Source organism: Perognathus longimembris, chromosome 16 (assembly GCF_023159225.1).
Source record: "Perognathus longimembris pacificus isolate PPM17 chromosome 16, ASM2315922v1, whole genome shotgun sequence".
NCBI classification, from domain to species: Eukaryota; Metazoa; Chordata; class Mammalia; order Rodentia; family Heteromyidae; genus Perognathus; species Perognathus longimembris.
Window position 1 is genome coordinate 43,892,042 of NC_063176.1, and position 10,229 is coordinate 43,902,270.

The 10,229-nt window shown below is 35.2% G+C and overlaps 1 pseudogene; it reads left to right on the top strand.

Moving 5' to 3' along the window:
* The first annotated feature begins 1,329 nt into the window (after positions 1 to 1,329).
* On the top strand, positions 1,330 to 2,435 carry LOC125364532 (annotated as a pseudogene).
* Positions 2,436 to 10,229: the final 7,794 nt, after the last annotated feature.

A 10,229-nucleotide genomic window follows, 5' to 3' on the forward strand; every position in this document is an offset into this window, starting at 1 on the left:
TCTGTCTGAATTTAAGGTAAAAGCAAAAGCTAAACTGTAAACTTCACTTTAGCATTCAATGTCAAGAGATGTACATACTAGCATTTTGTGACATTTATCGGTCCTCATAGATGTCAGATTGGTCCCAAACATTGCACTTAGTGTTTTGAATATTTTAATTGTGATGTATGATAATGTATTTTATATGCTTCTCTAATCATTTCAAATACATATACATCTCTCTATATAAACAATGCATACAAGTCAAAATATATTGCTGTGTACAAAAATGAAACCCAACATTCATATTTTAACCTTTCCATAACCCTGCCAGGACTTTGAGAAGTGTATGTTTTATGCAGCCAATCTTCTCACTTTCTTGTTTAATGCCCAAGGCTTAGCAAGTGGAGTTTCAAAGCATATAGCTATACTTTTGACTGATAGGGAAATTTTGCTTACTACACCAATTTTCTTTTGCTAACTTCATCCTTTTTCTATTTTTCCCACTCATAATCACCAAGCTATAATTGTTCTGTTAAGATTAATAAATAGTGTAAGTTATTTGAACCTTAATACTGTAATCAATTTATAAAGAGTTAAAAAAATCACCTGCATAAGGTATAGAAGCCTATTTAATGATTATTTTTCTGTCTTCAATGTATTTAAGTGTCAAAAGACAATGAATGAATACATACAAAGAATGCAAAGTGGGTCTTTAATATAGTCTAGAAGAGTTTTTGTGTTCCCTGCTTTATCATTGTTATTCAGGCTAGTCATAGTGTCATATTTCAAAAGGCTAGTATTGTCTTTCACTTTAACTCTTTAATAAAATTAAAGTAAAAAAAAGAATAAATTTAAAATCTTGTCCCAATTATTGAATGCTCACAGCATAGAAAATATTCATGAAATGGGATTATGTTAATATGTGGTGGATTTGCTGGATACTACAAAATCCTGATGAAGAACACTAGACTTAGAATCAGGAGATCTACATTCTAATCCACGTTATGCAGCTAATTACCTGTGTGACCTTGAATAACTAATCAAAATTCTAAGTGTTCCAAGTCTAAGTGTTTCCATCTGTAAAGTCTTGCTGGACTATGTGAGTTCTAATTTGTTATTAAGCAATATCTTGTGGTACCCTAATAATGAAGCCAAATTATTACTATCCAAGGTTAAAGAATGCTACAGAAAGAGAGACAGAGAGACAGAGAGACAGATACTTGAAGGTCGTTTATTTTCCTGAAAATGGTCAATTAGCCTCCAGTATCATAATTTGGTAACAAATGAGATTTGGCAGAACAAAGAACAAAGCTAGTAATTTTCAGAAACTTCTGTGTTTAACAAAAAATGTATACTAAAAGAACTAAAAGGAGATTTAGTTTAGATGAATTAGGTGGTCTTGGAGCTGAAGGCCCCTCAAATTTGAAATCTAAAATCAACAAAGTGTCCTGTGAACCTGGTCATCCAGTGAAGTCACATTGGAAAAGTGAAGTAACAAGTCAACCCTTGGAATATCCGTGTCCTAACTTGACTTCTCTTGAAGCAAGTAAGACCACAGGGGCTCATCAGAAAGGCAGAGCTTCATCATAAGAAGCAGAAAACCTCAAACTCCTCTTCCTCAGTATCTGAGAGCAGCTTAGAGCTGTTTAAAATGAGTATGTCCAGGATTTTGAAGCTGAAATCACAGATGCAAGAAAAACAAGTAGCTGTTCTGAATGTGAAAAGGCACTCCCAGAAGAAGACCGCAATGAGAATTGTGAAAATGGAGTGGGAACTGCAGGATTTACAGTCCCAGCCGTGTGCCAGGCAAGCTACACAGCAGGCCAGAGTGAAGCAGCTAAAGAAGACCTTGCAGGAAGAGGAACATTGTCTCCAGGGTTTGGAGACAAAGCAAGAAGAGGACCTGAAGCAACAGCTGTCCCAGTCTCTGCAAGAGCATCAGGCTCTAATGGAAGAGCTCAATTGCAGCAAGAAGGACTTTGAAATAATCATTCAAGCCAAGAACAAAGAATTGGAGCAGACCAAGGAGGCAAAGAATAAGTTACTAAACCAGAAGTAGGGAGTCCTCAACCACATGAATGACATGCTGGAGATGAGCTCCAGTGCATTATTTGCTCAGAATACTTCATTGAGGCTGTCACTTTGAACTGTGCCCACATTTTCTGTTCCTACTGTATCAATGAGTGGATGAAGCGAAAGACAGAATGCCCTATTTGTTGGCAGGACATCAAGTCCAAAACTTACTCCCTGGTTCTGGATAATTGCATTAATAAGATGGTGGTCACTCTAAGCTCAGAAATGAAAGAAGGACGAATTGTCCTCCTTAGGGAACAAAGAGCAAAGAGACTGTAGTGAAGAGCTTGCTCTGAATGCATTTGAAAGACAAGGTTCTCCAGCTGTGGCCCAGGCTGCTCTGGAGGTCAGCCGAGAAGCTGTGTGGACAGACTGAGCTCAGAAGCCTTGCATATTGCTTGGTGTCATGCCTAGCCCTGCTGGCCTCCTTCCTTGCCTTCAGCTGCTGTTCTGAAGAAGTTGCTGTTGAACACATGGACAATAACATCATTGTTTGAAGCACTGTGGATCACACACTGGCTGCTTCAAGTTCTTTACTACAGGTTCAGTGGATTGAGTTCTGGATTTGTTTTTGGTTGTTTTGTTTTGTTTTATTTAAATTGTTACTGTTTTTGGTACCTCACAAACATTTCTGTTGATGTATGTTTTGAACAGTTGGGTTCACTCCGTGGCTGCCCGGGCTGGCAGACTGTATTCTGAGCCTACCTTACCTCTTCTCTGTGAAAACAAATGTCATTTCTTGGAAATGTAAAAGCTATTGGTTGCTCAAAAAAAAAAATGTATACCTAATTACCTCCTCCAGAATCTCTGAGAAGAGATTAGATGATTATCTATAGGATCAATTGAATATATATACATGCATACATATATATATATATGTATATACATATATCCTTTAGCCTTCCATTACACCTAAAGAGATTAGCAGATGATCCAAGTATAAATGATATAGCATCTCAAAATTGCGTCCAATGTTGCCCATCTAACTACACAAGAAATGATTATAGCTACGAGTGTTTCCCCTGTCATTCCTCTTCCTATTAAATTGAAAAGCCAATTCAATCAGACAACCTAAGGATACCTGAAAATGAGGTAATATTTCATCACTACTTTTGAACATATGATATTACAAATAATACTTTGTTTAGTGCTTGAACTTTAATTTTTTGTGTAATTTTAGGAAATTTGGGAGAGAGAGAAAGATGTAATACCTGAATTTAATCTCAGGCCCTAGGCTACCTGACTTGTAAACCTGACTTTGTTCTTCACTAACTGTAAGAAAAAAGGATATTAAATATGGTATGAACTTGTATTAGTTAAAAATATATTAGCTAACATATATTAAAAGTATATTTATTATATACTTACAATATATTTGAAAATGCATTTTACTAATTTAATATAAATAATTTTAAAATACATATTATATATAATAAAATATTTCAAATATATTAATGAAAAATATTAGTTAAAATATAAGATTTGACACAGAGCACTGGTATAAACTTTGAAGAACTGTCTTAGATAAAGTATATTCATTGTCATGATCATGTTCTGAGCACAGGGCTTCATGTAATTTGAATGATCACTAATTGATATGAACATACACATAAAATATTTTTCCCATTGCAACAAGGCACAGAATGCCTTGGTACTAGTTTAGGAGCTAGAACAGAGATGATTGAATCACAGTCTTGGAATGAACAACTTTCTTCAAACAAATTGTTAAATACTTCAGACAATGGATTCAGATTCAGATGTGGGGTAATAAGTACACAGCAAGAACATTTAGTTACAATTCTCCTCTCATGCATAAAAATACAAATATCAGAAAAAGGTTTCTTTCAAGGTTACTAAAATGAATATTCCCTCACAACATGCCGAAATTGAATACTGAGGGTCTCAAGTTCTTTATTTCGACTTGCCTGTGAATTACTATCACAAAAAAACATGGGTTTCCTAGAGGCAAACAGTAACTTTTCTCAGTAGTACTGAAGACTACCTCAGCTGTTCAAAAATAAATAAATACTACAGTAAAAATGTTAGTATTATGAAGATCTGAAATTCTGACCTAAATCTTCAAAGGTGAATTTTTCCTGTGTTCTGAGCCTATTTGGCATTTAGTTTCTGTATATCCAAAATTGTCTTGTATTTTTATTTTCCAGTGTATGAGTCAAATTTATGAAGTTGATAAGATTCAATCCCATGATCAGGTTATGGAAAGTGGCATAACTGTGAGCCTTACTTAGTGAGCTTTACTTCAACTAGTCAGTCATTAAAAAGGACAAACCTAGTCATAGAGGCAGAGATACTAGAGAGAGATTTTCTATTTTTGGTCTGAGGCAGTGGGGAAAAGAAGGAAAGAGGAGTTGAAAGTAGTTTCTAGAAGTCGCAAATGACCCTGGAAAACAACCCATAAGTAAACAGTGATATCACTTCTACAACCCCCAAATTCCTACAATAGCCATGTGAGTTAGAAAGGCGCTTTCAGGTTTCAGAAATTTTAGACTGGCTCATACCTTAATTGGTGCCTTGAGAGACCATAAGGTCTTAGATATGCAATATCCAGACTTCAGACTGCCTATGAGGTAATAAATAGGTATTATTTTTAAAACTCTAAGTTTGTGACAATTTCCTACACAGCACTAGAAAACTAGTCCAAGCACTGAAAAGCTGTCATGTTCACAGTGGTAGATTGAAATTTTCTAAAGTTCTTTTATATTTTTTGTACTAGCCAATTCAGATTGTATCAACAGTTACTGTTAGGAGAAATGTATGTTTCATTCATTTGGAGAAAATGTGTACCAAAACCCAATCTTGAGTATTCATGTATTTTCATTCATTTTTACCAATTAGTAGTCAGTAAAATACATGGTTTTTACCCACAATTACATTGTGGCACATCTTAACACAAATAAGAGGCAAAATTCTGTGTGTGAGCGTTCCCTTGTGGGTGTGCATACATGTGTCATGTGTATGTGTGTGCACGTGTGTGTATGTGTGCACTGTGTGTGGGTGTATACATATATAATCACTGCCAGGATTTTAAATCAGGGGCAGGGGCCTCATGTTAGCTGTGCAGTGGCTGGAGCAGCCACAGTGTTAGACCTTTTAGGGGCTGGTTATTTGTGGAATAGAGTCTTCCTTGCTGCACCAGAATATGCCTGGATTTTTATCTACTTCTTTGGGGCACATGTCATCAAGCCCAGCTTCTTCACAAGCACATAAAGTATTGAGAATTGTTGGGCCCAGGTTGGTAAATGCATGGGGCAGGGAATTTTTAAGTAGGACAGGAACTGACAAACCATCCCCATCATATGAACAAAATGGCAGAAAAATGTGAAACACCTATGAATCTAAGGTAACAACCCATCATTTTAGAGTAGAGCCAATTCAAAAATCTATCTAAATTGTCTTAAGGCACAAGCTAATAACACAGAGTTATGTCCATAGACAGGAACTAATATCATGTGCCTTAGATACTATTGTTGTAGACACGAATGGAAATTAATGTTGTAGACAAACAATGGAAATTTCAGTGACATAAAAAGTCTCAGGAAAATATGGCCCTATAGGGAAAAACATATCTAAAAAAAATAGGGCTCCAAAATGTAGGGAAAAATGGAATTATAATCAGGAAACAATTACAGCAATGTTAGAGATTCTGAAAATTAGAGCTTGGAAGATAAGACATAGAATACCAGTCCAAAGAAATAAAACTATAAAAATAAAATAATCATAATGCCTATAAATTAGACAATATAAATTTGGTCAACAAATTCCTTGAACATCATAAAATAATAAAAATCATTCAATGGCTAACCTAGATATCCTTTGTCTTTTTCAAATATTACATTTCCATCAAATATAACTTACCATAAATTGAACTTTCAAGCTGATAATTTCACTGATAAACTCTACCAAATGGTTAAAGTACATAAATGCTACATAAATGTTACATAAATCTGTCATAAATCTTTAGAAAGAGAAAGCATTTAGCAATTAATTGAATCATAATAAAATTGCAATGAAAATAGAAAGTTAAATGAAAAATAAACTATAGCTCTATATTCCCTTCATGAGTACAAACCCAACAGCAGAATTATATATTACAAATTTAACCCTATGATATACAATAATAAAATGCCATTTCCTACTTCTTTTGTCCTGGGCATAAAAGGCCATTGTAATATTATCAATGTATAAGGCAACAAGGGACTAATGGAGAAGTCGAAGTCACTAAAAAATAAAACTTAGAAAAAAAAACACATGTGGAAAAAATAAAATTCAAGATGGGTTCCTGTGGCTCTTAGCTACTAAGGAGGTTGAAGTCTGAGACTCATGTTTCAAATTCATCCCATGTAGACAAACCAACTAACCAGCAAATAGTTTGGGAAGTACGGCTCAGTTTGTAGAGTGCAGCTTTGGAAAAAAAAAAGTTAAGTCCTAAGTTCAAGCCCCAAGTGTGCCAGAGCACGAGGCTCTGAGTTCAAGTCTCTGTACCAGTAGAGAATAATAATGATATTTTAAAATTAAATAATATAAAATATTTATAGAAAACTGTCAAACTGCTATAATTTTTGCATGAATGTCTAGAAAGCACTTAATGAGTCTTATATTTAATGTTCATTGAACAACTTTTTAAATAGGAATCTGTGATCATTACTTTATTGAAGGTACGCTCATAAGGGCTTTTTTTAGCCAATTTAGTGTAAGAGGACACAAAGGCCCAATGACTTTTAACCAGTTATCCTTCAAGATCACATGGTCCAAAGGTCTATTTTATAAATGATCCCAGGTTCAAACTGAAGTATTAGACTGATTCTACTCAGAGTTCCCTGTTCTATAATCACCTACCCTGCATTCTTTCATTGTTTCATGAAAAATTCCAATAGTGCTGTGGTTGTGGCATCATAGTTCACTAGTTTTCAGCTCAAATAAAACAAAAACCTCAAAATGTGTTAACATAGAACTTCTTCATTGTAATTCTTCTCAACTCCTATCATTTCTTCCCAAAAGAACTGGATTTTTAATCATCAATGATATTACCTGTATTCAACACAAATTGAAGTGAATACATCTACTACCTCTGTTCTAGAAATCTCTAAGAGGCATTCCCAAAAATTCACATAAGCATGTTCACTTTGTGGTGATGACATTGGCAGAATGACTTTCTACCTGGCTTAAATCCTATTAAAACTCATTGTCAAGAAAATACTGAGAGCATTCTAAGTTTTTAAGAAATTCTTACATGGTCAATGCTTCATTTGTCGAAATGCTCCCTGAAAGTGAATTGCCTGCTCAAACTCCAAATGGTGTCTTAGTTGTGAAAAAAAAAATGCACTTTTAAAGGAATGAATGTACTAGAAATAATTTCACTTTAACCATCTTAGCCCCATGAGGCTGGGTCAGAGCTGAATAGAATCGCCAAGGATACTGTATTCCCTAAAACCATGAATTTCAATTTAAAATTTCTTGAAAACTTATTAAAAAAAAAAAGCATAGGAAGATTGTCTTGCAATCTGTACTAAAAGTGACCTGTATTGAGAACTCTTCTGACATGTTTTAGAATATCCCAATTTGCGAAAGCAAGTATGTCACAAGGAACCAACAAGGTAAGACTGCGGAATTCAACTTAACACCAAAACATAAAGAATATGTCTAATTTAAGATTTTTGCACGCAATGAAGCAAGAAGAAAAATAAAATACATGATGTTTTACCAAGCTAAAGAGAGAGAAATGTTGTGATAACTAGCATTAGTGGCAAGGCCCATGTATCTCTATCTAAGGCTTTTTATACAAATTGAGATGAGCCACATAATAGAGGCAAAGTAAATAAAAGCTCTGCCATTGCTCATTGCCTGTGCGAAGCAGGGGTTCTAGTGGAGAAAGAACAGTCTATCCAGACAATATTCTGCTCACATAATTGAGGCCACCTGGTGTGAGCAAACCAAGGACAATTTTTCTGATTTTTGTATTACTTCATTTTTGTTTGTTCCTGGGTTTTTAGTGAACCAACAAAATTAAATGTGATTATATCTGCTAGATGCAACTCCAGGAAGGTAAAACTATTTTTATTTCTAAGAACATCATAACAACATTTGGTAGTCTCAATCAATTATGTCATTATGGGTAATTTATACCTACCATAATATTGTTTTTAAAAGCTTTTCCTTTATTTAGAAAGTAGGTTTCTCTAGAAGAAAATAATCAGAAAAAGCTCCTTGACATTGGTCTCTGTGATTTTGTTTTTGTTTGTTTTTTTCTTTTTTTGGATACAAGCCTTAAAAGCACAGGCAACGAAGAACAAAAGTAGACAAAATGGAATCACATCAAACTAAAAACCTTCAGCACAAAAAAAAGAACTACCAACTAAATGATGAGACAAACTACAAAGTGGGGTAAAACATTTGCACACCATATGTCTGGTGGGAGGTGTCCAGAATATGAAAAGAAATAAAACAAGTCAATAACAAGAAGACAAATAGCAAGAAACAGAAAAAGTGCTGGTGGTTCAAACCTGTAATTCTAGTTACTCAGCAGTCTGAGAACTGAAGATTTGGGTTCAAAGCTAGCCTAGGCAGGACAGACCATGAGATTCTTCTTTTTTTTTGCCAGTCCAGGAGCTTGGACTCAGGCCTGGGCACTGTCCATGGCTTCTTCACCCTACCTCTTGGGAAACAGCGCCACTTCTAGGTTTTTCTGTTTATGTGGTGCTGAGGAATCGAACCCATGGCTTTGTGCATGGTAGGCAAGTACTCTACCGCTAAGCCACATTTCCAGCACCATGAGATTCTTATGTAAAATTAAGTACCAAAAAGCCAGAAGTGGAAGTGTAGCTCAAGTGGTAAAGTATCAGCTATAGGTTAAAAAAAAAAAAAAAAGAGCTCATGTACAGCTACAAGCCCCTGGGGACAGATACACACACACACACACACACACACACACACACACACACACACACACACACACACAGTGGGCAACAAAGAAGGAATGTAACATGGCCGGAGGGTATTACAAAGTGTTCATCATTACTAATCCTTAGGGAAATGCAAATCACAATAACAACTCCTCACTTGTTAAATTGGCTAAAAAGAAAAAAGTCAATAAATGATGGCAAGGATATATAAATTGCTTATGGGAATGTAAATTGATATAGTCATTATGGAAAACAGTATGGAAGAGAGGAAACAGGGAGAAAGCTGTCATAAAACTCAAAGCATATCCTACAAAATTAAGAAAATTAAGAAAGAGAAAAGGTGAAGTTGAAAGGGATAGGCAAAAATATTAAAAGGGATAACACTGATCAAGACACATTGTATTCATAAACTGCTTGGTTAAAAATCAACTCCTTTGTAGGAAAATATTTTTTAAAAAGAAAAAAAAACAGAATGGAGGGTCCTAAAAAATGAAAATAGAAATATATGATATATCAGTCTGATCAATCTTACCTCTAAGTATAGGTCCAAAGGAAAAGAAACAAGTACCTTGGGGGGATCGGAACTAATTGACTATCACATTATTCATTATAGTCAAGCCATGAAATAATTCTAGCAGAGAACATGAGACATTGTGGTATATATTATTAGTCAGCATTTTTAAAAAGAAACAAAATCCCTAAAACAACACAAATGAACCTTGCCATGGTTTGAACATTGTCTGTCCTATGAAAGGTTTCATGGGTTTGTTCCAGTGTGGCAGTGTGCAGAGAACATGGGAGGCAGAGCTGGGGCCTCGTAGATGCCACGCCCCACTGCCTTGGATGGGGTTAGGACTGTCTCCTTGGATGTATAATTAGTAGTCATTAGAGAGATTTTATGAAAGAAGAAAACTTGACATTTCTCTTAGGCTCTGCTTTCCTACTTTTGAATGTAATCTCTCTTAAACAGTTTCCTACAGTTGTGGTACCAGGGGGAAGACTGTATCAGGGCTATCACCATGCTCTTTGGACTTTTAGTCTCCAAATCTGTGAATAAATAAGTAACGTTTTGGTATAATCACCCGATCTCACTAGTATCTCATTGTAGCTGCAAAAATGTACAAATAAAAATCTGGAAGACAAAATTCTATGTGAGATAATCTAGGCACTGGAAGACAAATACCATACCATCTCCAAATTTCATATCAGCAACTCCCTGCTTTTTCTTCATGTGTTTCGCCTCCTAACCTCTTG